At 29.9% G+C, this 26,217-nt stretch overlaps 1 protein-coding gene, 1 long non-coding RNA gene and 2 other non-coding genes across 4 annotated transcripts in view; 2 read left to right on the top strand and 2 right to left on the bottom strand.

The window, feature by feature from the left end:
* LOC100880201 (uncharacterized) overlaps positions 1–26,217 on the bottom strand; it is a 79,488-nt gene that overhangs the window by 49,252 nt on the left and 4,019 nt on the right. The window lies entirely within an intron of this gene.
* Positions 15,150–15,268, top strand: LOC143264733 (5S ribosomal RNA). Its single transcript, XR_013038660.1, has one exon. It is a non-coding gene; the product is annotated as a 5S ribosomal RNA (ribosomal RNA).
* Positions 18,204–18,322, top strand: LOC143264722 (5S ribosomal RNA). The gene has a single exon (XR_013038653.1). It is a non-coding gene; the product is annotated as a 5S ribosomal RNA (ribosomal RNA).
* LOC105663182 (uncharacterized) lies at positions 20,699–25,650 on the bottom strand. Its single transcript, XR_001096652.2, has 3 exons — positions 22,961–25,650; positions 22,242–22,592; positions 20,699–21,051 (listed from the first exon to the last, which is right to left on the bottom strand). It is a non-coding gene; the product is annotated as an uncharacterized LOC105663182 (long non-coding RNA).

The raw sequence follows: 26,217 nt of genomic DNA on the forward strand, positions 1-26,217 counted from the left end.
TTGGGAATTTAGAAGTTTAGGAATTTAGAAGTTTGGGAATTGAGAAATTTTGGAATTTAGAAGTTTGGGAATTTAGAAGGTTGAGAATTTAGAAATTTGGGAATTTAGAAGTTTGGGAATTTAGAAGGTTGGGAATTTAGAAGGTTGGGAATGTAGAAGTTTGGGAATTTAGAAGGTTGGGTATTTAGAAGATTGGGAATTTAGAAGGTTGGGAATTTAGAAGGTTGGGAATTTAGAAGGTTGGGAATTTAGAAGATTGGGAATTTAGAAGGTTGGGAATTTAGAAGGTTGGGAATTTAGAAGGTTGGGAATTTAGAAGGTTGGGAATTTAGAAGTTTGGGAATTTAGAAGGTTGGGAATTTAGAAATTTGGGAATTTGGAAATTTGAAAAATTTTAAATTTAAAATTTGGATGCTTGAAAGTTTTCAAATCGAGGAATTTCATAAATTAGTAATTTTAGGATCTGAAATTTGAGTACTTGAAAATTTACAAAAATGAGAATTTCAAAATTTGAAAATTCTGTAATTTGGAAGTTGGATATTTTGATACCATTATATTTGGTTATGTTAGAATTTTCAATTTAGATACCTCCAGATTTGCAAATTCCAAAATATAAAAATTAAATAATTTGGAAATTTGCAAGTCGTAAGTTTATAAATTTACCAATTTAATAATTTACAATTTAATCAACATAGACCACAAAATATATGTTTGTAAATTTTTATAAACATTGTAGCTGTACAATAATTTATTGTATGTCATAAAAAATGTATATGCTACAATAAATTTATAACAAAGTTAAAAGTAAATAATTTATAATAAATTACTATAAAGTTACAATAATTTTAGCTTGTTAACAATTTGAATACTACATAAAATATATCCGTATTCCTGAAATTTCTAAAATACACAGTAAAAAAGCATGAAAAAATACGTACAGCTCGTGACATATTTTAAACGCAAACATGAAACATTTACTGCATTTTGAAATACATATTTCACCGAAGTGTAGACTTTTTAAATATTGTATAATACTTGAAACACGGGGTGTTCCGCGGAATTTTTAATGAACAGACGAACGTTCGAGCAAGAAGAAATTACGAAGAAAGTGACTGAGAGACAGAAAGTCAGTATGCTTAAAGTAATTAAGAATTAACGGATAATCGTGATAGAAAAGGTTAACGAGGCATCGAGATCTCGTAAATGTTCGCTTTGAAGTGTAATTGAATTTCGAATCATCAGACGAGATCAAAAGAAGGCGTCGGGAAATAAAAAGGCGATATCGCGAGTGATATTGAATTTGTAATTTAATTCAGTGTAAACGGAAGATACTTAAATTATCTGCGACTGAGTACGAATGCAAATCTAAAAAACTGTTTCAACGATGAGAAATTGTCTGTAATGTTCCGGAATCGTTTTATTAACTCGTTATTTATTAAATGTGAACATTTGCAGAAATAGTTATTTATAATATTGTAAAACAAATAGTTTATCTTTCTATTTCATCCATAGATTTTTATGTACTATTTATTACTTTCTAAACTGTTTTTCTTCATCACTTTCAATTTTTAAAAAATTAAATTAAAGAAAAAATAAGTTTTAATTTTAAAAAATTAAATTTTACTGAAAAACGAAGAATAAGTCGTAATTTACAAAAAAAATTTTAACTTTAGTTAAAATACAAATCTTTAAAGAAAAAATAAATTATAAAATTACGACCTCATCATACAGTAATCAACGCAAAGTGTAAAGGAAGAAATAAAATGGATTAAAAACCGAATACAAGTGTTCTCAATAGGTCAGCATTTTCGTCGAGATTAGAAAACTGGAGGCAGAAAGAAAAAGAGGTATCTCAGCATTTATTATTTCTTTGGTCTGTTTTCTTCTGCAATTTTTCTGATCTGAAATTCTGCTGCGAGAAGCGCAATTGCTAACAGGCTTCATTTTCCACTCTCGCACAAACGTAGCACGCCATTTCCGGTCCTATTCCTTTCTCCATTTCGTTTATTCGTTTCTCATTGTTTGCACGTCTGTCCGTGTATCGAGTGTTCCACACGATCGACCACCAAATCTCCGAGCTTTCGATACCTTGAACAGGATATCTCCGAATCCTATCAACCTTTTTACTGTCTTATTGTCTGGGGTCCGTTCCTTATCTACGATCCTTTTATCCGGGATGTTCGTTCGAGCCTCGGAAGTATTAATTTCTCGCTTCTACGCTTTCGAGCTTTTTCGAACATTTCGATTTATAGTATAATTTATACCATGTTCAGTTTTATAATATTAATATTGTTTGTGAACTTATAACTCTTAGGATTTTTAAATGATCTCCACTATTCTTTTCTTTGACTCTATTTTTTTCTTTTACAATCTATTAACAGTTTCAACAGTCTCAAATTACAAATGTTTTGAAAGATGGTCCTTCAGATCTAATTGCCTTCATACAGGTCTTCACACACATCTCAAACTTAACAATTTATTAGCAATTTACGCAGCACGTCTTTACTATACGCCTTCTAATTGACACATGTCAACCATCGCGGATCGGCTATCGGCTCGCGCGCCGTAAATTGCCGAAGATTGCCGAATCGTTCCGATTGGCTTCAACATGTCCTATAGATGTGCAATTGTTTCTTTTAACATTCTTTTTTAACAGCAACTATTATAACACTTTGTGAATAATTAAATGTTTTAAAATTTCTTGATCCTTCAGATTTTCTCAGTAGGGTGCTTAAAATTCAACTCCTGAAATATTAGTCTACTCTGTACGCTAAGAAACGTCCTTAACATTTCATATTTCATAATATTACAGAGTGTTATGTGCTTATTAATATTTTGAACGAATCCGTACACCAGATTGTCGATAAATCTCAGAGTCGAATTCTCGATAAATTATGTACTAGAAGTGAAGAGGAAAAGTAGTATTTATTGCTATCAGTCGAGCAATTTCGAAGAATACAAAATTTGTCGGAAAATACAAAATTCAATAGCTGGTAGCGACTTTTAATATTTAATTGAAAAATGTACAAAAATACCACATTACTGAAGGTGAACGTATTGACACGGTACTCCACGGAAATGTACAAAAGAATTGTTTTAATCAAATAAGCACCACTTTAGTCATGTATGTGTACATTTAATTAGAACAGCGTGTATAACATTTCTTTGTACCATTAAAAATAACACATCCATTCAAAGTTGGTATGATTAATCATCCACTGCCTAAGAATTATGTTACCAAATTCTGATGTTAGAATAAAATGACTATAGTTTTTACTACGTAGTATTTTTGTGTTCAATAAACCTTACCAAACATATTCACAGTATTTCGTTATATTTATTATCCATTATTTCATTACATTTATTATTTATTATTCCGAGCAGTTAATACGAGCATTTTCAATTAGGTAAGTGAAGTAGTTCTCAATAATATAGATGATAAATGCGTATGGAAATTTAAACGTCACGCATATATGGATGACACGGCAATCAAAGTGTTAAATCGATATCATAAATCAGATATTAGTATCTTCGTACTCCAAATACATATATGTATCTCAAAACAGTTGGTAAATGGTTCAGAATGTACGTGTAGACCGAAGCACGGTTCTTTGTATTAATAAGTTCAAGAATATTTGTTTAATAAAAAAGGCTCTGCTCCGAGCAGACGGTAAAAAAGTGCTTTTCAGTATCGTATGTAAAGAAGTCTGGTTAATTTGTTGAATACTGTGCCATCTAGGTCGTCAAACAGGTAAAAAAGCATAGTATTCAGACAAACGTGATTAAAACTTCTCTTTGAATTTCATCGTAAACGAAAAATCGGACATCTTTGAATTTGTGCAAACAAAAATTTGAAAAGGAAATTGTGAAATCATCAAGAGATTTAAAAAGTACGACCATGTTATTTAATACATTATATAATTTATTTAATATGAAATTTTTACCTTCGCTCTACGATTCTGGAAATTTTCAAAAATAAGAAATGAACGTGTTTTTGAATTCGCACAAATTATAAAAAATTTATTTGGAAAATAATGAGGAAAATGAAGTAATAGTGCAAATTTACCACGTTTTGAAAAATTGTAATTATGAGAGATAAATTTTAAGAAAGTAATTTCGTTAACTTTCAAATTATTCTATTTATTTTATGTTTAAGAAAATATATCAGGATTATATAGGGCATTATGTTACGTAATTGCAACTGAATGCATTGCACTACATATTATATTAAAACGATAATGAAATAATGTGAAATTTGTTATTTTACATATTTGAAACGGCAGTGGAATTTATTTTACATTCTTCGTGCATAACTTAAACTAATTAAATGAGGACCGTAACACTGTAAGAAATATTGATCGTTGCACAGACAGCATTCTTAATATCGAAATACGACGATAAAATATTTCATAAGTTCTCTATTTTGAATATTCACAGTCGGCTAATTCGTACATTCGCGCTCGAAGGAGTAAACATTTGTAGAGAAAAATTTTAATGAAACAATAACGTAACAAATGAAATTTCACGACAGAATTTAAGCTGCATTAATTTGTACCGGCAACACAGGAATTTACGGTCAGAGAAGTTTGCTCTGTACATCTTGTGCGTTCATGAATGCGACGTTTAATTAATTCGTGTGATTCTCGTGTTAAATTGATACAGTAAACAGAATCATTTATTTGTTTCGCGAAAATGTAGAAGCTGATGTTCGCCGATGTAAATCGTTGCTCGCCTTGTAATTAATATAAACTGGCTGCAACCTTTCTTTTTTATCTGCTTTGTTTCTTCCTCGTGTTTTTCGTTCGTACATTTTTCTTTCATTTCGTTTCAACATGGAACTGCAATTTCTGCTTTTTCGGCCCGGTGAATCGAGGAAATGTATCGATACTTTTTGCACGAAAACCTCGACCCGATTTTTTTATCGTAACATATCGATTTAGAACGAATCCATTGAATTGTAAACTTGATTTTGTACATTAACGATTCTATTCTCTAAGATTTCTCGCTTGTTTTATTCAAAATATTTTAACACTACCACAGTAGTCAAAATGACTGGTTTTACAATTTCATTTTAAAATTGTTACTTCACGTTATATTTTTTCCGTAACGATGCCTCCTCAGCGATAACTAAAGGTAATATGACGAATATTATTTTTGTTTCATTTATTCGAAATGAGAATAACTTTGCATCATGGCTACTTGTATCAATATCGGACTAGTACTTCTTCAAGTGGAAAAGTATCTGTAATCTGTTTACCGAACCCGAAATCGTTTATTAGATATTTAGAAGGATTTATCGATGTTTTCTTATGAAATTTTATTCCATGCAACGTCTTATATGGCGCCGCAACATAAACATGACGAGATGTAACGTAACGTAGCCATCGATGTTTCGCGCGGCCATTTTGTATACCATAGTCGTGAAATAGGACCCAATTCTTTTTTACATAACGATATTTTACAAGCTTTAAAAATGGTACAACGATTGAAAATCGCTGAATTGATGCAAAAAGAGAAGAATATACAATTTAATGCCCTGATAAGGATGGTGAATTCTGTGAGCATAAAGAAAGCGAATTAGAAGAAAATGAAATTGAACTTCATAGTGATAATGAGATTATGGAGCAAGAATGTTCAGGAGTCGGAAAGTGAATTAGAAAATATTTGGAATTCACGTAAAAGAAGTGCTTGTGGCTTTCAAGTTCTGAAGATGAAAACGAATGTATACAAGATCATGAAAATGAAATTACTGCAGACGGAACCAGTTGGGAAAAAAGGAGGGTCTAATTGTATTATAGTTATTATAGTTGCTAGGTAGTTAGTTATAATTTCATAAAATGGAATTCCTTTTGTAAGATTGTAATAAATTAATAAATACAAAAATATTCTTATTACGTATTTTTTGAAGATTTTGGTTTTGGTAGAAATAGTTTTGTTGTAACTGATATCTAATGTTGAAAGTGATACAAGTTAAAAGTGTATGATTTGCAGAAACTGTGAAGAACTAAAATGTATTTCAACATAATTAAAGAGCATCAAGTATGACATAAATTTAACACCATAAATTTTGCTGGGTCTCGAAAGAAACATGCGAAGCAGTAAAATTTGAATATACAGATTGCATGTAATAAACAACTGCAAAAGATTGTTCAATAAAAAATAAAACGACTATTGATATTATCTGTTCTTCAAATGTAAAACGCGAATGTCATGAATATTCTCTTATTGAATCTTGCGAGCGATATTTATTTATAACCCAGTGAAACATACACATACCGGCTAGTTATTTTATATCACATATTTACGACAGATTGCAACGGAAGGTTAATTTATCGTTGAAATGAAATTACATTGACAAATATAGTTGTATTTATAGAAGCTGCAGTAGGTAGCAATCAAACACGAACAATAATCGTTTCTCAACTGTTGGTCAGCAAACGTGCACTAAACACGGTATTTTGGTTAAGTTAAAAACTGCTGTTTGCTCGAATGGATATCAATTTAGCATGTATTCAAAACTCGGGTTACTAATGGCAACTTACACGTACACGATGCACGCGTCTGAGTCGCGAATTGAAGTACACAAATTCAGGCACGGGAGAACGGCGCATGGATGAAATTCATATTTCATTCGCAAAACGGTTTCCGTCGGGGATAAAAAAAAAAGAGGAAGTTACGAGCTACCTTGGGAAGGGAACAAAAAATTTAAATTACACAATTTCCGGAACCCTTTATGCTAAAACACAGAATGTTCGTTAACGTTTCCTTGAAAGGGAAAAGAGGGAGGAGCGAAGAACGGGGAGAACAGAAGGAGGAAGAAGCTAATTAAGGAAATCTACGGAGAATTTAGCGTGGCGACCGCGCTATTTTACAACGAGGGCCTGCAACATCGGCTATTCGAAGTTTCCAATACAAAAATGTTGAAACTGGATTTGGGTCGCGTTTGACCTGAATCGATTCGAATTGAAACCAACTGAATTTCAATCGAATCGCGATGAATTTAACCGGCAAAGTTGAATGTAAACTCCAGTTAAATTTTGGGTGAATATTATTTAAACGGATCGGTGGGGTTGTATTGAACGGAATTTTGAATTTGAGTCAAATTGAACGTTAATGCAATTAAGCTGGACTTAAAAATGTATGTGAATATAACTAAACTTCATATTATAATTATATTTCAAATTATATTTGACAGAAAATGAATTAAATGTAAAATTAAATTTAATTACAAGTAAGTTGGATGCGAAATTAGATGTACATGCGATTGAATTCAGTTTGATATTGAATTTGAATATAATTGCTTTGAATTTGAAATAGAATTTAAATGCAATTGACTTCAATTCGAAATTCAATTTGAATTTTAATTGAATTTGAAGATAACTTCAATTGAACTTCAATTGCATTAAATTTGAATGGATCTAAAATTTGAATTGAATTTCAATTAGAATTGAATTAGAATTGAATTGAATTTGAATTGAATTTCAATTAGAATTGAATTAGAATTGAATTGAATTTGAATTGAATTTCAACTTGAATTTCAATTAGAATTGAACTTGAATTGAATTTCAATTTCAATTGGCTTTAAATTGAACTTGTCTTTAAGTTGAATTTGAATTGAATTTGAGCTTGAATTGACCTTGAATTGAACTTGTATTTGAGTGGAACTTGAATGGAATGAAATGTTTTATTAGAACAAAAAAATGTCTACATAGTTCAAAGACATAATTGTTAAATATTTTATGCTTCGTACAGTGCCCTTTAAAAACTGATCGTAAAGGGTTAAGAATGCTAGGCCTCGCATTAAGTACTTTCTATTTTCGTCCCAAGTACAAAGTATCGATTTGAGACTCCTTTTTTCAGCATCGGGCGTATTCTAGTTTTGCCGGAGCATTCGATTTTAAATTCTATCTAATAAACGAACACAGTAATAATTAATTAAGGTAAAATGAACATAATAATAACAAAACAAGGTAATATGAACGTAGTAATAACAGAATAACGTAATATGAACATATAGAAATAATAAGGGAAGCAACATAATAATAAAATAAAGAACATAGTAATAACAAATACGAATAATAATAATAATAACGTTAATAATTATAATAAAATAAGGTTGTACCAATACTAATTTAACAGCATTTTACTTACGAATCAGTAATTACATTAAAGCGCGAAATGCTCGCTTATTGATCAAATTTTACCTTATTACTGAACTGTTTCAAGTACTTAAATGGCAGCAATGCAAAAACCTATTTTATTTTGTTCATCACATAAGTTTCCTCAGTTTCATCATTATTTAAGTCTCACTGTTTTGTTTTTTATTTCGGTCTCATTATTTTAGTTCATTATTTAAATCTCATTATTTGATTCATTATTTGAAAGCCACTTCTTTTTAATTTCACTAAATTATTACGCACAAAATAACCGAATGTGCATTTAAAATTTCGAGTATCTAATGTAACTGTATAGGTAAAGCAAGAAGTTATGTACTATTTGTAGCATAGTAGTAGCTTTAAGTAACTTGCTGCATGTAACATTAATATAGCATATACATATGAAAATATAGCACAGTAAACATATTACATCCCATTACAGTTTGTGTTTCAAATTTCCAGCTACGAATCATGCTCAATAGGAAGATGTTTTTAACATTTGAGGTTATGGTTACACCTAGTTTTATCAGATACTCTGATACAGATATTGATGATCTTTGTGATTATGATGCGATGATACACCAGTGAGTCTACAGACCAGATGCCTCGCGCGAATTCGAATGTATATTTCAAATTTCGAGTACCTACAGTAGACATATAGGTAGAACAAGAATGAGATTTTAAAGTCGTTCCAAACGATTAAACGTGTTTGAAACTATCGAAAACGATACCAAACACGATTATTCTTGATTTCACGACGACCGACGTCAATGATGACCGAGTATTGTCGTCGACAATGAGTTATAGAGCTTTTAACGTGCTTCCAGTCGATTCTATGTGTCAAAAATTATCGAAAACTATACCAAACGGTTATTTATCGATTCAAAGATCGACGTCGATAACCACAGGTTGCTGTCGGTAGATCGCCGCCAAAAGCTATACAGGAAATTTAGGATGTCTCTCGAGTCTACCCTCAAAATTTGAAGTTAAAAGATACAAAGCAGCATGCAGCGTGGTAGAGTAAACGAATAAATACAGATCGAGTCGTCCCAGGAGCCTCACTACATTCGGTAAATAATTTATAGTTAATATCTCTAATGAACATTAAAGGACAATTGAGTTATACACAAAAGTTACTTAGGAACCCATGCTTAATAATATATGTCAAGGTTACTGGGTCCCTTCTTGTCAATATTTATCAAACCCTCTTATTATGCATTGTGGCCATACTAGAAATGAACAATTTTAAAATTACAAAATGGAAACGTCCATAAAAGCAATTCACTCCAATTTATTAAAGGAGAATAAATAATTACAAACGTAATTAACTTTCGTGCAATATGAAAGTTACAACAGAAATAATTTACAAATGTACATCAATATAAATTGTTATTATTGCGGTAATAATAACAATTATATAAATATTATTATATTCTGTATTCTATATATTACCATGATAATAATGTTTTATGCATATGTATAATAATTGTATAAATAATATTACAGAGAGCGTGAAAATAAACTGGTAACGCAATATACAAACATAATATCATTTATTAAAATACAAAATACAGTTAATACGGTGTTGTAGCATAAAAAAAAGTGGTCATAGAATGTCCATGTTAAAAGTTAATATTAATTATATGAACTTTCATTTCAGATTTTATTTCATTTTACTTTCATTTTAAATTCAATTTTAACAGTCCTTCAGATTTTATAATATTTCTTTTTAAATTTTATCGCATTTAACATTTCTTATATTTAAGACTTCATTTTACTCTTCTTCTTTTTACATTTTATTCCACTTAACAATTTCTTACATTTAAGACTTCATTTTATTTCTCTTCTTTTTAAATTTTGTTCCATGTAACAATTTCTTACATTTAAGATTTCATTCTATTCTTCTTCCTTTTAAATTTTATTCCATTTAACTATTTTCTACATTTAAGATTTTATTTTATCCTATTTTTTAAATTTTATTCCGTTTTACTATTTTTTAGATATAAGGCTTCCTTTCATTTTATTTTATTTAACTATTTATTTGGTATTTGTACGAAGACGGACTGGTGTGCAGCATGCATGCATACAATGGACGTGAGAAACGTGATCTGAAATAGTATCATTTGAAAAGATGGTAAAGTTCGTTGTCCAATATGAGACTGTTTTAGCTTCGAGCGCCATCTCCTGTAACAGGAAGAAAATAAAGAAACTAAACCAAACAATCTTTCTATACTGATCCGAATTACAGTCGGTCTTCTATTATCTTTCACAGTTGTCAAGCTTCCTAATAATTCCGATAATTTACCACTAAACTTACATATATATAATATGCACTTAATTTAAAATTAAAACTGTAGTTAAAAAATAAATAAATAAACGACAACACGAAAATGTGGAAACAGAATTTATTTTCATGAAAATCAATACAGGTGTGAAGAAAAGCACCTTAACAAATTGTGTAACTTATAAAAACAAACTTGTGGAGCGGTCATCTTACCGATTTAGTAGTTTTGATGTTAAAGCAAGGAATTTAAGATGCGCCATTTTGACAAGTTTCGTAAGGCCAGTTAAACTAAAGTTTACCATAATAAACTAAATTTGAAGTAGATTTAAATTGAATTGAACCGAATGTAAATACAGTTTCAATTAGTTAATTTTTTATGGAATAAAAATATCTTTCCACGTTTTTGTTTTACTTTTTCTATAAAATTTGTTATAAAAGCATTTGCACTGTATTCGACGTATACACTCGTCTGTATGTGCGTCGCAGTATCGGCAATATTTAGCGACGATTAAATGACACGAGGAACTTAAATCGTTTGAAGTCCTAATATTTATAAGTGGACTGTTAGTTTAATAATTGTATAACACCCATACGTGCTTTCTACTCATTTTTAACGATGTTCCAAACAGAATTGCGTGTTTATATGTATCCGATGTTGTTCCGGAGTGAACAACCTCGTATCTATGTATCTGATGTTATTCCGAAGCGAACAACGTGTCTCTTTCGTATCTATCCTTTCGATCGCTTATTTCACGAGATGACGTCTCGGTGTGTCGTACAATTTTTACGATGGAGACTTAGGGGAACAGTTCTTGATTTCTATCGAATACACAAATTCGGGTGAAAATGACGATCCGAGTGATCCGAACGGGTCTATTCCTCAAAAGGTCACCGTAGCAAGTAATAAAAGCGAGCAATACCTTTACATAAACAGGAAACTGCAAATAAAGGACTCTACTAAGATTAAGGGTTTGCAATCAGATGAAAATAATAATAAACTAAAAATACTAGATAAAATGTAACGACTTGGTGCTACGGTAACCTATTGATTTGATCCTATACAGTGTTCGTAGAAAATAAAAACAGCATATTCTTCTATCGATAGAAATTTGAATCAAGGTCTAATCTTCTCGCTGTCGTATTCTAAGCTCTAACAACAGTAAATAAATGCTCGTTGGTCAATATAAAATTGTGTCGCGAAATTGCGGAGGTCCGTGGACTCATTTCTTCTTTTTTCTCCATTTTCGTGGCCGACCAACGAGCAGCCTTTGCTGAAGGATGCTCCATGTAATTCATAAGTTCCTCTTGTCTTGACGGGCTCGTAACGGAAACATTTTTAATTAGACTTCCAGCTGCCGGCGGCTACGTTTCGCGAATAGCTTCTTCGACAAATTTCAACGAGAGACGGTATTTAACTCTCTATATACTCCTACTTTGACGATAACATATCGTATACACTGCCTTAACCCCTTTACTTGCCTCTCCACATTTTTATTTTACCGTTTCTTGACGTGCGCGGAAAATTTTTTACCGTCGTATTTCATTTTATTTGATAAAAATGTTTTATTTTTTTTATGGGTTAATGGTGTAAGGGGTGTTCTTTGGCAATTTCGTGTGAAGGAGTTGTGTTATGATCCATTCACTCTTTTAATAGGTTACTTATCTAACACAGGTTGAGAATTTTTATATTTTAAAAGTGGAATTTTAGAAATTTACAAGAAAGTAGTTCAAGGAATTTCTTTTTCACTCATTGAAATGGATGACCATATTTCTGAAAATAATTATCTGTATTTCCAGTTATTAACAAACGAGTTCGAGTTGCTCAAATATTTGCTTCAAACGTTGCGAAAGTTAAAACGCAAGTAAAAGAATATTCTCTTGGAAGAATCATAGCGTATACATACGCATATTCTTACTGCGCATGCGCCTCATGCATGTATTACGTATCTGTATCAAAGAAAACATCTTCGTACTTTCTTTCGATATACATATAATTGATTTTGATCAAAACACTACTAGTAGAAAAATGTTACAATTAATATTATAATTGTTATTAAAATTAATATTAAATGTACTCTCAAAATTATAATTGAACATATAGCAAAACTTCATTAGTTAAAAATGGATTTGCAGCAGTTTCTCTGCATTCACATTTACTTTACTTTTAACAATATTTCAAACTCCAACAATTTTTATTATTTCAACTGAAAGTAATATTTATTTTAACCTTCTGCTTGAAGGTATTTTTATTACTGCCAGGTAAACCTAAAATGTTTTGTTGGCAAACTTAACGAATTATTTTGAAATTATTATTTCTCTGCTATTACTTTCCACTAATTTCATTCTCTTTGTACATCACATATACACGTTAGATTTAATTAAAAAATACCTATATCATATTGTTCAGTTAAACTAAATGATAAGTGTGTCTCACTTTTCAAGTCCAAAGAAAATACAGTAACGCATATAAAAGATCTTTATTCTACATCGTTCTAAAAAACTAAATTTAAATAACTGAAATAAAATTCGTAGATGAATACAGTTAATAAAAATACATGTATTTTTCCAGCGCGAAAACTGAATATTCAGTTGCGGTCGGGGATGATGGTACCAGTTAAAATTTTTTTACAGGAAATGCAACGGGAACGGAAGTGAACATTTCGTTCCCTCGTAAACTTGGAGCAAACGGATCCATCGGATTTAGAGACGTTTGAAATATTTAGGTCAGTAGGTAAATCCACACAGGGCGGACCAACTCCTGATGCTCGGTATCAAATCAGTGTCCTATGCACGTTTACAAGCTCGCCAGTCTGACAGAGATAGCATGAAACGATCAGACGTCACTTTGATGTGGTAGACAGTGATTAATCGACGTGAATCCATGTAATGGAGACAGTTTCTGCGTTCTATTCCCTCGACGTGTCGCATATCACGTGTGCGACGGAACAGACTACGTATTTGGTACACAATGTATCCCAAAAGTACAATAACTTTCTTCAACTCTTGTCGTACATCTGGCGTAAATACAACCCCTCGTATTTTCAATGTCCGAGCTTTTGGTAAGAAATTCTGATCATTTCTTCTTAAATGTTAATTTGTAGTGGATAAAGAATAAATTTTGCAAAAGAAAATTTATGTATTAACGTTAATATTGTGTTGGGTTATCCTGGTTTCCATGTGTTTTATAAATACGGTAGGTAAAAGTTGAGACACACTGAATTTTTTACTAAAACTTACTCATGAATTTCTTCTTCTGACGAAAAAAGTTTGATTGAATTTTTTGTCGTCTGTGTACCGTATCGTGAAAAATGATGACTACCATACTGTTTTAACCCAAAGGCAAAAAACTACCATATCAAAGGCCTAGATGTACTTAATAAAAATATATACATTACTGAAGACGAAATACATAACTAATATTTTGAACAATCATTAATATTTTGTACAACCACAATCACTGTATAAATGAGAAAAAAATGAAGACTTACAGTTGTTCAAAGTCAAAAAATTGTACAAAAATAAGCACAAAATTATAACAAAATAGAAAAGAAAAAATTGTATTAACTGTCATCGTATTTTTGTAATTAATGGGGAAAGAATTATTAACTTGCTTATTGAAGAATGTAGGATGTCCCTGACAGAAGCAAGTAGCTAATTAATCCCGAACGATTGAGGGCAACTTTTAATTTAGTGGCCTTTGTTCAGCGACAAGGAAACATGTCTGTTGTCCCGGTGAATAATGCAGCCATTACGGTTAGTATTGTGGCCGGTAAAGCTGCTCGTGTTTAATAATACTACGCCGAGGATGCGCTTCAATTACTGTATCAATAGCATATCCATTGGCGTTCCTTCGACCGAGGAATATAGTTGGCAGATTAATTATCAGACTGACAGGCACAGTACTTTAGATGACGATATTCGATTCGTTTTCATTTTGAATACATTTTACATTAAAAAAGATATGTACTTTTTTATTTTGTGCGGTTTTCATATTCAAGGGATGACCCTATAAAGTTTCAGGTATAATAGGCTATTTCAGAAGCTATAAAAGAAAACTTTTTATGAGGAAGTTTCATAGATTAAACTTCGTTTTGGGATACCACTTTTAACTTCTTTTGTATAACAGTATTTGTATGAGGATATTCAATAAATATAGGAGTACAACTTCTGAAGTTCCTGTGAATTTTACTAGTTTACTCGTGTGAATTTTACTAGTTTACTAGTGCGAATTTTATTATAATAAAGTGAGTTTGATGACTATTTAAGTCTCATTATTTTGGTCATTATTTCGGTCTCATTATTTAAATCTCATTTATTTAATTTATTATTTGACAGCCATTTCTTTTTAAACACAAAAAGCACCAATGCTCGATTTACAATTATTTTTATACTGAAAATAAAGTAGAAAAATAAATCATAAAACGTAGAGTATATATATTTATTTAGCATTTTTACAAGAATTAATATAAATTTCGATAGAAATGGTTTAACAAAATTTTCTGCTTTGTATAGTTAAAAATGTAATATCAATGGTATTGCGATTTTCCTTTGATCTTCCATCGTTCATTCGATCGAATGAAACTGGTGTCGGTCGCTGATGATTCTCCTTAAAGTCAATGCATCGGTAGAAATTTTTACGTATATTTTAATTACAATATGTAATATCGAGATTTGTAGAAGGTGTCGGCACCGAAATACTATAGTTTTCAGCCAACGGCCATACTAGTCAGGATACACCGGTTCTCGTCCGATCACCGAAGTTAAGCTGAGTTGGGCGCGGATAGTACTTGGATGGGTGACCGCTTGGGAACTCCGCGTGCTGTTGGCTTTTTTTTATTTTTTCTTTAGTAAAAATGTATTAAACATTATTCAATACAAATTTTCATTTATTCGATCTTAAGCACATCTACAGACGAATTGAATTATTAGCTTGAATCAAATGTTCCTAGAATCCAGTCGATTCTATGTGTCAAAAATTATCGAAATCGATACCAAATGGTTTTGGTAATATAACTTGTGAAGTTCGTGTGAATTTTACTAGTTTACTAGTATGAATTTTATTAGACTAAAGTGGGTTGATTAAGATGGATGCTATTTTTTATTTCATGCCGATCTTTATTGTAGCGCCATCTCCGCATATCGGTCGGCACTACAGTTCAGTACGGTAAAACAGACATCAAAATGGTAGAAACTTGAAAAAACATCAAGATTTCATTTTAAAGACATCAAATTTAATAATAAATTTAATAATTTACATAGGTGTAAATAATTTTATTTGTTCTTCTGAATCATTTATTTATAAGAATTAAATGAGGTAAAATAGTAATTGTAAAATAACTTTAAATATAAACTTTAACCGAATTTATGTTACAACCCAATAGTTCCAAGTACCATTCTGCAGCGTAAAATAGGGATTTAGGAACTTTTAAAACTTAGTTTGTAAGGGAAAGTTCTCTTCACAAATACAGAGACAAAGGCTCGACGAAAACACGTGCGCCGAAGGTCTGGTGACTCCACTTGAGCCAAGCCTGTTTTGCAGGAAGGTTTTAAGGAAAGATCTTTCTTCTCCCCTTTTGACCTCCGAATTTCTTTTCATCGTTTTTCTCTGGGAAAGCAAGGTGAAGGGATGTCGAAAAAACGGACATCCGCTGCTTATCGATTAGTACACCTTGACCACTCAAGTCGTGAGTTGCTTTATTTTCATTCGTAAGTCAGTTAATATTTAACTGCTGTTACAAATATTCTACTTAATAAAATTCGTCGTATTTCACAGAATTGTTAAGATTATCACTTACATGTGTAATCTAAATTTATTTGTTACGAAATATAAATAAATGAGGCTCTAAAAACATTCTGTAAAAACGAAGAAAAAATTGCCTTCGCGAATCACGTGTGATTTAACGTAATGAAAGACGGTATTTTTATTACAATTTCGCGGCAATAACGAAAAAGGATATTAGTCGCTTTTTGCATTTTAGTCAAAATGAAGCTTCTTTGCCGGAGCGGAAAAGAAACATGACATAGTTTTTAGTGTGTCGCAGAATATTAGTAATTACTTTATGTGTGCCGTGAGGTAGAGTTTGAAATTGCTGGTATAATTGCAATTGCATACTGACAGTATGAGCATTCATTTTGCGAGTTATAATTTCTGGTAGTTATCTTGTCTTGACTGTTAACCACGTTACTTCTTTTAAATTTCTTTTTAATTTTCGTTAAAACAATCTTTTGAATTTCTTCTTAATTTTCGTTAAAATAATCTTTTAAATTTCTTCTTAATTTTCGTTAAAATAATCTTGAATTCTTGTTAAATTTCTGGTGTCTCCGTTAAAATTCTTTGTAATTCCCAACAACTTTCTGTTTTTTAGTTAAATTTCTTTTTAATGTCTTCTATCGATATTCAGCTGTATTAAACTCATAGTGCTACATGACACCTGTGACAATCATTACGTTAACAAAGGAAAGTTTCAATTATTAATTGGTGTAGCTGGTTTAATTGATATAGAAACGGTTTCCGATACAATATGGACAATGAGATTTATTTGTAACAATGTAACTGCGAGGATATAATAACGCAATTGATTAAATATGAATGTAACAGTGAGAATAAGTGCATATAAATGTAATAGTATATAATTAACCCTTAACAGTAACGCTTCACCAGAATAGCATAGACGAGACGTTTAAGACCCCAGTAAAAATGTATCCTTCAAAAAAACTACTCACTATTTTAACTTGAAAAAATTGTAAATAATCTTTGTAAATTTTTTAAACATATTTTGCAATTTATTTCAGTAAATTTAAACGTTGAATGTGAACAAAAATTCAGAAACGTGATAAAATCGAAAAATGACGTTTCTCACAAAAAATTCAAAATTTTTTCTATTTCAATATAAAAAGCTGAAATTTCAGTTGAACGCTTTTGAAATATAACAGTGAACATACCGGGATTTCAAAAAAGGTGTTTGTTCGAATTTTCAGGATATAAAGTGGTTAAAATTGAAGCCAAATTAACTGGGGTCGTTTCATACTCCGTTCAGGGTTAAAATGTAAATATGACGTTAAAGATAATTAAATATAAATATAATAGTGAAGTTTATTAAATATAAATATAATAATAAAGTTAATTAAATATAAATATGAAAGTAAACTCAAATAAATATGAGTAGCTGATGAACGCGTTTTTTGTTTAAAAACTGAAACAATGAAGTCAGGATATATTGGTGCTCGTTTAATCACAAAAATCAAATTGATTTGATCGCGAATAATACATATAATGTATATGTACTTGAATGAGAGCTGCTCAGAAACTGAGTGCTGTTGACTTTCGTTTTGTTCACACTTTTCGTCAATAAAAAGATGTAGTAACGATTTTGTTTGATATGATTCGCTTCCGTTTAAATTCAACACAAGAAGCATCAATGCTCTATTTACAATTATTTTTATACTGAAAATAAAGTAGAAAAATAAAACATAAAACGTAGAGTATATATATTTATTTAGCATTTTTACAAGAATTAATATAAATTTCGATAGAAGTGGTTTAACAAAATATTTTGCTTTGTATAGTTAAAAATGTAATATCAATGGTATTGCGATTTTCCTTTGATCTTCTATCGTTCATTTGATTGAATGAAACTGATGTCGGTCGCTGATGATTCTCCTTAAAGTCAATGCATCGGCAGAAGTTTTTACATCTATTTTAATTATAATATGTAATATCGAGATTTGTAAAAGATGTTGGCACCGAAATACTATAGTTTTCAGCCAACGGCCATACTAGTCAGGATATACCGGTTCTCGTCCGATCACCGAAGTCAAGCTGAGTTGGGCGCGGATAGTACTTGGATGGGTGACCGCTTGGGAACTCCGCGTGCTGTTGGCTTTTTTTTTTATTTTTTCTTCAATAAAAATGTATTAACTATTATTCAATACAAATTTTCATTTATTCAATCTTAAGCACATCTACAGATGAATTGAATTATTAGCTTGAATCAAATGTTCCTACTGTTTTCTTCTAGGAGAAGGTAGCTGTAATTAATTATGATTAGCATTGGTTTAATTAGCATAACCTATTGTAAACTTGATAGTTTACATTTCAATGTTAATTTAAATACAACTTTATGATGTTTGATATCAATGTTAAATTAAATATAATTCTATGATGTTTGACATCAATGTTAATTTAAATATAATTCGATAGCACCCAAATTGATGTTAGTTTAAATACAATTATAATGATGTTTGACACCAATTTTAATTTGCAGATATTGCAATGATGTTTCATATCGATATTACTTCAAATACAGTTGTAGAATATTTGACATCAATATTAGTTTGGATGTAACAGTACGATGTTTGCCACCAATTTTATTTGAAGATATTACAATGATGATTCACATCGATCTTAATCTAAACACAGCTCTACAATATTTGACATCAGTACTAATTTGAATGCAATTCAATGAAATTAGACACCAATGTTAATGTATATACAATTTTTATTTTTAATTTAAATACAGTTTTATTATGTTTGATATGAAAGTTAAATTAAACACAACTCTATAATGTCTGAAATTGATATTAATTTAATTAAAATTACAATAATGTTTGACATGAATTTTAATTGGAAAACATTACTATAATATTTCACATCGATATTAGTTTGAATAGCTCTGCAATATTTGACATTGACATTACTTTGAACACAGTTCTATTTGACATGAATGTTAATGTGCATACAACTCTATAGGATTTGAAATCAAAAGAAATTTTATAATTACTATTATGTTCAACTTTCATGTCACTGTTACATTTCTATAATATTTCATAGAAGTAAAAAAATTGACAAAAATTAACAATAACAAAGTATATATACTGTTAATACTTTGCACAAATGAACCAATTCTTTTCTGCATAAAAATATAAGACATTCTATATGTACATATATGATACGATAAAGTACAACAATCATAACTAATCTCTACGGAGACAATTCAAAATTACTGTACATAATAAATTTACATTAAAACAAAGAATGAATAAATGAATATATAAATATATACCTGAAACTTGTATGCATTACCAAAATACTATGCGAAAATTATTTTCCTTTCAACTAATTATAAATTTCATTCTTCACAATTTCCCCCATTTTACTAACTAAACTATTACTTCAGGAGCATTCTGCATTTCACATTGAGAAACTTTTCACACACAAAGTTCACACATACTTTTATTATTCCAAAAGCTTTAATGTACGATGAAGTGTTACTAAGAACTAATTTACTTGAAATTAACTAAAGCTTTAGCTACAGTCTTTGACATATACGTTTCAGCGCACTTTTGACAGATCGACGCGACGCAAAAACGTTTGACAGAACACTAACGCACGGTTACCAACAAAATAATGCATCGCACATTATTATAAACCATCGAAACAATAGACTGCGCACTGTACTTTCAAAAATAACAATATTCTTTCAACATATCAAAATCAATCAATCGTTTTTTTTTAATTGCGAAGAATCCTTCAAGAGCAATTGATCGAACAAAAACACCTGATTCGATTGAATGCTTTGTCTAACTACAGCATTACGATACTTAACTTGGCCAGCCATTGTTTTTCTTCTTTATCCTTTTCACGCTCAACCACACATTCTTCTTTGCAGGTCACCCTTTTTACGTTCTTTCATTCCCTGGCGATATTTCCAAGCCTTTCTTTCATTGGTAAAAAGAAGGCGGGTGCTTGTCGAAAGATACATTAGCGTTTCGCCCATTAAATTACCTTTATGTACCTTTTATTCCGTCGCTATCACGTAATCTCATAAATCATGTTTTTAAATGAACCTTTAATCCGTTAAGGACTAATATTACGCTCATAAATTACAACATTTCATTTCTTTCAGTTACATTACTTTATTTCCGCTTAACACTAAAACTAATAAAATTTAATACTAAATTATCAACAATTTTTTAATGTTAAAAATTCATTATTTAATTTTTTAAATTTTAAATAAATTAATTTATGTTTTAGTTATTTCTTATACTTTTTATATATTAATTAAGATTTAACCTAGTTATTTAATTTTTCTTTCAATTTTAAAAATTATTTCATTATTTAATTTTTTAAATTTTAAGTAAATTAATTTTTTATACTTTCATCGTTATTCTTTTTCTTATAAGAATGAATATTTTTACACTTTTTATATATTAAGATTTAAGTTATTTAATTCTTCTTTCAATTTTAAAAATTGTTGTAACCTGAAATTAATTTAATTTTCAATTTATATCATGCAACTTAATAAAAACAAAAAAGAACAGTATTCAATTCATACACAAATATTATTTAACAGTAAATTTTATTTAAAAGTATGAACTTCAGAAAAAAATAAAAATACCAATAACAAATATTAAGTTTGATGAAATATGAAATAAACAAATGAAGAACATTAAACAATTTATGGTTTTGTAACTGTAATCTTTGTATTCAACTGCAACAAAAAAATTGGTAGTTATGCGTATTTTCCTTCAGTGTAAAATGGTTACAAAAGAGACTTAACGATTTAACCGTAAAATAAAAAAGGCGAACGTGCATCTGGCTCGTAACTAAACCTAAAAAGAAAAGAAAATAAATGAAGAGTTTACATTATAAAATGCCGTGAAATAAAAGTAACGACTACATAAAATGCACTAAAAAAATATAATATATTGCAGTTTTCCTCGAACAAACATTTTAAAATTATTTTAATTAGAACATTCTTTTGTGAACAGTTATAAAATATAAAATGTAATAACGGAACTAGGAAAGTTGAACATTTGGTGAAAAGTAGAAAGTTTGAGATACTGGAAAAAATGGAAATTTAATTATTAAAAGTAAAAATTTTGAAATTTTTAATTTTGTAGTTTGAGGATTTTGAGGGGGTGGAAATGTGGAATTGAAATTTGAGAATTTGGGAATTTGAAAATTTAGGAATTGGGAATTTAGGACTTTAGAAATTTACGAATTTGGAAGTTTGGTAATTTGGAAATTTAGTAATTTGGTAATTTGGAAATTTGGAAATTTGGAAATTTGGAAATTTGGTAATTTGGTAATTTGGTAATTTGGAAATTTAGGAATTTGGAAATTCAGTAATTTGGAAATTCGGTAATTTGGAAATTTGGAAATTTGGAAATTTAAGACTAGAAATTTGAGAATTTGAAAATTTGGTAAGCTGATAATTTGGAAATTTACGAATTTGGAAGTTTGGTAATTTGGTAATTTGGTAATTTGGTAATTTGGAAATTTGGAAATTTAGGAATTTGGAAATTTGGTAATTTGGTAATTTGGTAATTTGGAAATTTAGGAATTTGGAAATTCAGTAATTTGGAAATTCGGTAATTTGGAAATTTGGAAATTTAAGACTTTAGAAATTTGAGAATTTGAAAATTTGGTAAGCTGATAATTTGGAAATTTACGAATTTAGAAATTTGGTAATTTGAAAATTTGGTAATTTGGTAATTTAGGAATTTGATAATTTGAAAACTTAGGAATTTAGAAATTTGAGAATTTGGAAACCTAAAAAATTGAAAATTTGGAAAATTGGAATATTTGAGAATTTATACATTTCGAAAATCACAAAATAAAAGCTTCAAAACTTTAAAACTTCCACCTAATCATAAAAAAAGAATTTTATGATCGCATTACTTTTAATATCAGAAAACAAAACTTTGCTCAACAAAAATAATGTCCCCATAAAATTGTCATAAAAAATATACTACTTTATTGCAATATATAAAAAAGTATTAATGTTCCTCATACTTACTAGCCTAAAATTATTCCACAAAAATGTACTTCAAGGAGTTACTAAAATTTTACCACGTATAATATAAAACGACAATATAACCTCAAAGATTGATTCTAAATTTTTAACCGATTTGTTGAGAGGATCGACTTAAAACGCTTTAAACAATTTACGTGAACGTACTACTTTGCAGGTAGAAAAGAGAGAAGAAATAATAGTAAAACTAACGACGTTATTTCATTGCTCGAAGATACTCACGGGGCTTGTTTCCCGAGTTTACGACTCTCAGACAAGCCGTAACCTGTAGTACAGATTTATGTGGTTACATCTTAATTTTCTAAACCCATTACAGTGGCCGCCTGAATTATTATACTGAAACAAACGTTTCCGTATCTTGTAACGCTAGCTGATACAATGGATATTGTATATGTACAATATATTATAATGTAAAAATAATATTATTGATATACTGTGATATAATATTAATACATTAACGTAATGTTTCAATATATCATTTTTATAATGTGATATATTGTATATTTTATTACAATGTGTAAGATGACTTTTTGTTATTGAAATTATATTGAAAAACTCTTGTGAAAGACAATTATTCTTTATTCATAATCAATCATGATTGCGGTTTTCGTTTTTTAATAAAATATTAACTTTTCGAGGCGATCATAGTATTAACACTCTCAAATTACAAATGTTTTAAAAGATGGGCCATCAGATCTAATTACCTTCACACAAGTTTTCTCACACATCTTAAAATTAACAATTTATTAGTTATTCACGCTACATGTCTTTACTATTCGCCTTCTTTATTCTGACACATGTCAATTATCGCGGATCGGCCACCGGCTCGGGCGCCGTAAATTACCGAAGATTGCCGAATCGTTCCGATTGGCTTCAACACGTCCTATCGAAGATGTGCAATTGTTTCTTTTAACATTCTTTTTTAATAGCAACAATTATAACACTTTGTGAATAATTAAATGTTTTAAAATTTCTTGATCCTTCAGATTTCCTCAGTAGGGTGCTTAAAATTCAACTCCTGAAATATTAGTCTACTTTGTACGCTAAGAAACGTCCTTAACATTTCATATTTCATAATATTACAGAGTGTTATGTGCTTATTAATATTTTGAACGAATCCGTACACCAGGTTGTCGATAAATCTCAGAATTCTCGATAAATTATGTACTAGAAGTGAAGAGGAAAAGTAGTATTTATTGCTATCAGTCGAGCAATTTCGAAGAATACACAATTTGTCGGAAAATATAAAATTCAATAGCTGGTAGCGACTTTGAATATTTAATTGAAAAATGTACAAAAATACCACATTACTGAAGGTGAACGTATTGACACGGTGCTCCACGAAAATGTACAAAAGAATTGTTTTAATCAAATAAGCACCACTTTAGTCATGTATGTGTACATTTAATTAGAACAGCGTGTATAACATTTCTTTGTACCATTAAAAATAACACATCCATTCAAAGTTGGTATGATTAATCATCCACTGCCTAAGAATTATGTTACCAAATTTTGATGTTAGAATAAAATGACTATAGTTTTTACTACGTAGTATTTTTGTGTTCAATAAACCTTACCGAACATATTCACAATACTTCGTTATATTTATTATCCATTATTTCGTTACATTTATTATTTATTATTCCGAGCAGTTAATACGAGTATTTTCAATTAGGTAAGTGAAGTAGTTCTCAATAATATAGATGATAAATGCGTATGGAAATTTAAACGTCACGCATATATGGATGACACGGCAATCAAAGTGTTAAATCGATATCATAAATCAGATATTAGTATCTTCGTACTCCAAATACATATATGTATCTCAAAACTGTTGGTAAATGGTTCAGAATGTACGTGTAGACCGAAGCACGGTTCTTTGTATTAATAAGTTCAAGAATATTTGTTTAATAAAAAAGGCTCTGCTCCGAGCAGACGGTAAAAAAGTGCTTTTCAGTATCGTATGTAAAGAAGTCTGGTTAATTTGTTCAATTCTTCATCGTAAATAAATGAACAAATTCTTAATAAAATAAATGTTAGATTCGTACAGAAATTGAAGCATCAGCGACATATGGATGACACGACATTTAAAGTGTTAATAATACCAAGGAACTCGTACAACCATTCTCTTTAACAGGCAAACTTGTCAGAAGCATAATAAATTCGTCCATTTCTTATCGTCATCGTCTAATTAAAGCAAGGAACAACCAAGAAGTAAAACAAGATCCGTATAACCGTAATAGAAGGAAACGAGAAGAAGGCTCGCGTCTGGTTATACGTACGACTGTACCACCGCTTAAATAACACCAGCAAAGCTCGGAGCTTTGCACGGACTTTCTATCTGAGAGGTGCATACCAGAAATCAAGACGGAGAAAGACGGAATGAATGCGAAATAAAGAGAGAGAACAGGGAAATTCCTCCGGTTCTCTTTTCAATTTCATTTTATATACAGGGTGTCCTAGTTTATTTCCGCAAACTTTACAAAACATATTCTCTAAACAAAATTAAGGAAGAAATGTATAAATGTAGGCCTTCGAATACTTTATTGAAAAGTTATAGGAATGAAAAAATTTCTTCCATAAAAATTTGCAAGTTTCTGTCTCGTGAAGTTTTAAGGGTAAAATTGCAAAATTTCTTTACCGACCTACATTTTTGCGCGAAGAATATTTTGAAAAAGAAATCATGACAAAATATTGCTTCTGAGCTTAAAAATCCTGGCAAAATGTAGTCACGTTTTTGCATATTTTTGGAAACCAAATATCTGTCCTTGTGTCTCTTGACCAGCACATCATACAAGGATCGCTTTTCCAGACGCCCTAAAAATCCCTTAAAATAATATTCAGAGTATTCGGTCACCAGAGTTGACCCCTAATTTTTTTGATAAAATATGCTGGTAAAATTTGGCGAAAAAAAAGAACTAGGACACCCAGTACATACCTGGAAGCGTTTTCGACATCCTTCCACCTTGACGTCGTAAGCTTCGAGGCTTTTACGCCGGCGAAACAGCTTTCAAAGATAACGAGAGATTTTTCCACTTCGCTTGCGAGAAGGACATTCAGATTTGCGCTAATAATTGGCGAAGGCTGAACACCAGAAAACTATGACACGCGAGACCGCAAAACATGTAGGGAGAGTAAAGTTCCAAGTGATTCATTAAATTTTTCATTTGACGGATGGCTAATTAACAATTATTGATTAATATTTTGAGGAATGTCTTTTGATTAAAAATTACATTGTAGTTGTTTAGTGACTAATTAACAATTATAGGTTAATATTGAATGTAATATTATTTAATTAAAAATTGTATTGTTTGGTGAAGAATTAATAATTACAGGTAAATTCGTAAGAAAATGTTCTTTGATTAAAAATGATATTTTAGTTGTTTAGTGACTAATTAACAATTATAGGTTAATAATGAATGGAATGTTATTTAATTAAAAATTGTATTATTGTTATTTGGGGAAAAATTAATAATTACAGATAAATTTGTAAGAAAATGTTCTTTGATTAAAAATTGAATTGTAGTTGTTTAGTGAATAATAACAATTTTAAATTAATATTCAACAAAACATTCTTTGCTTACAAGTTTTATTGTTTAGTGAATAATAATAATTTTAAATTAATATTCAACAAAACATTCTTTGCTTACAAGTTTTATTGTTTAGTGAATAATTTCCTGATTGAAAATTAATATTTGACTTTTAATTCTAATTTGAAGAACTGATGATTGAAAATTAATTTTAATCGAGGACCTTTCAATTAACCTTTAAAAGTTCAATTGTTAAGCAAAACTTCTAATTAAATATTAATGTTTGATTTTTAATTCAGCTGTGATAAAGTGAAGATTAAAAATTAATTATAATCTACGACTTCTCAATTAACGATTAATATTCAATCGTTAAGTAAAATTGCATAATACAGAAAAAAGAACTTCGGAAAAATACATCAAACTTTTCAGAT

Source organism: Megachile rotundata, chromosome 6 (genome assembly GCF_050947335.1).
Source record: "Megachile rotundata isolate GNS110a chromosome 6, iyMegRotu1, whole genome shotgun sequence".
In the NCBI taxonomy this organism is placed as follows: domain Eukaryota; kingdom Metazoa; phylum Arthropoda; class Insecta; order Hymenoptera; family Megachilidae; genus Megachile; species Megachile rotundata.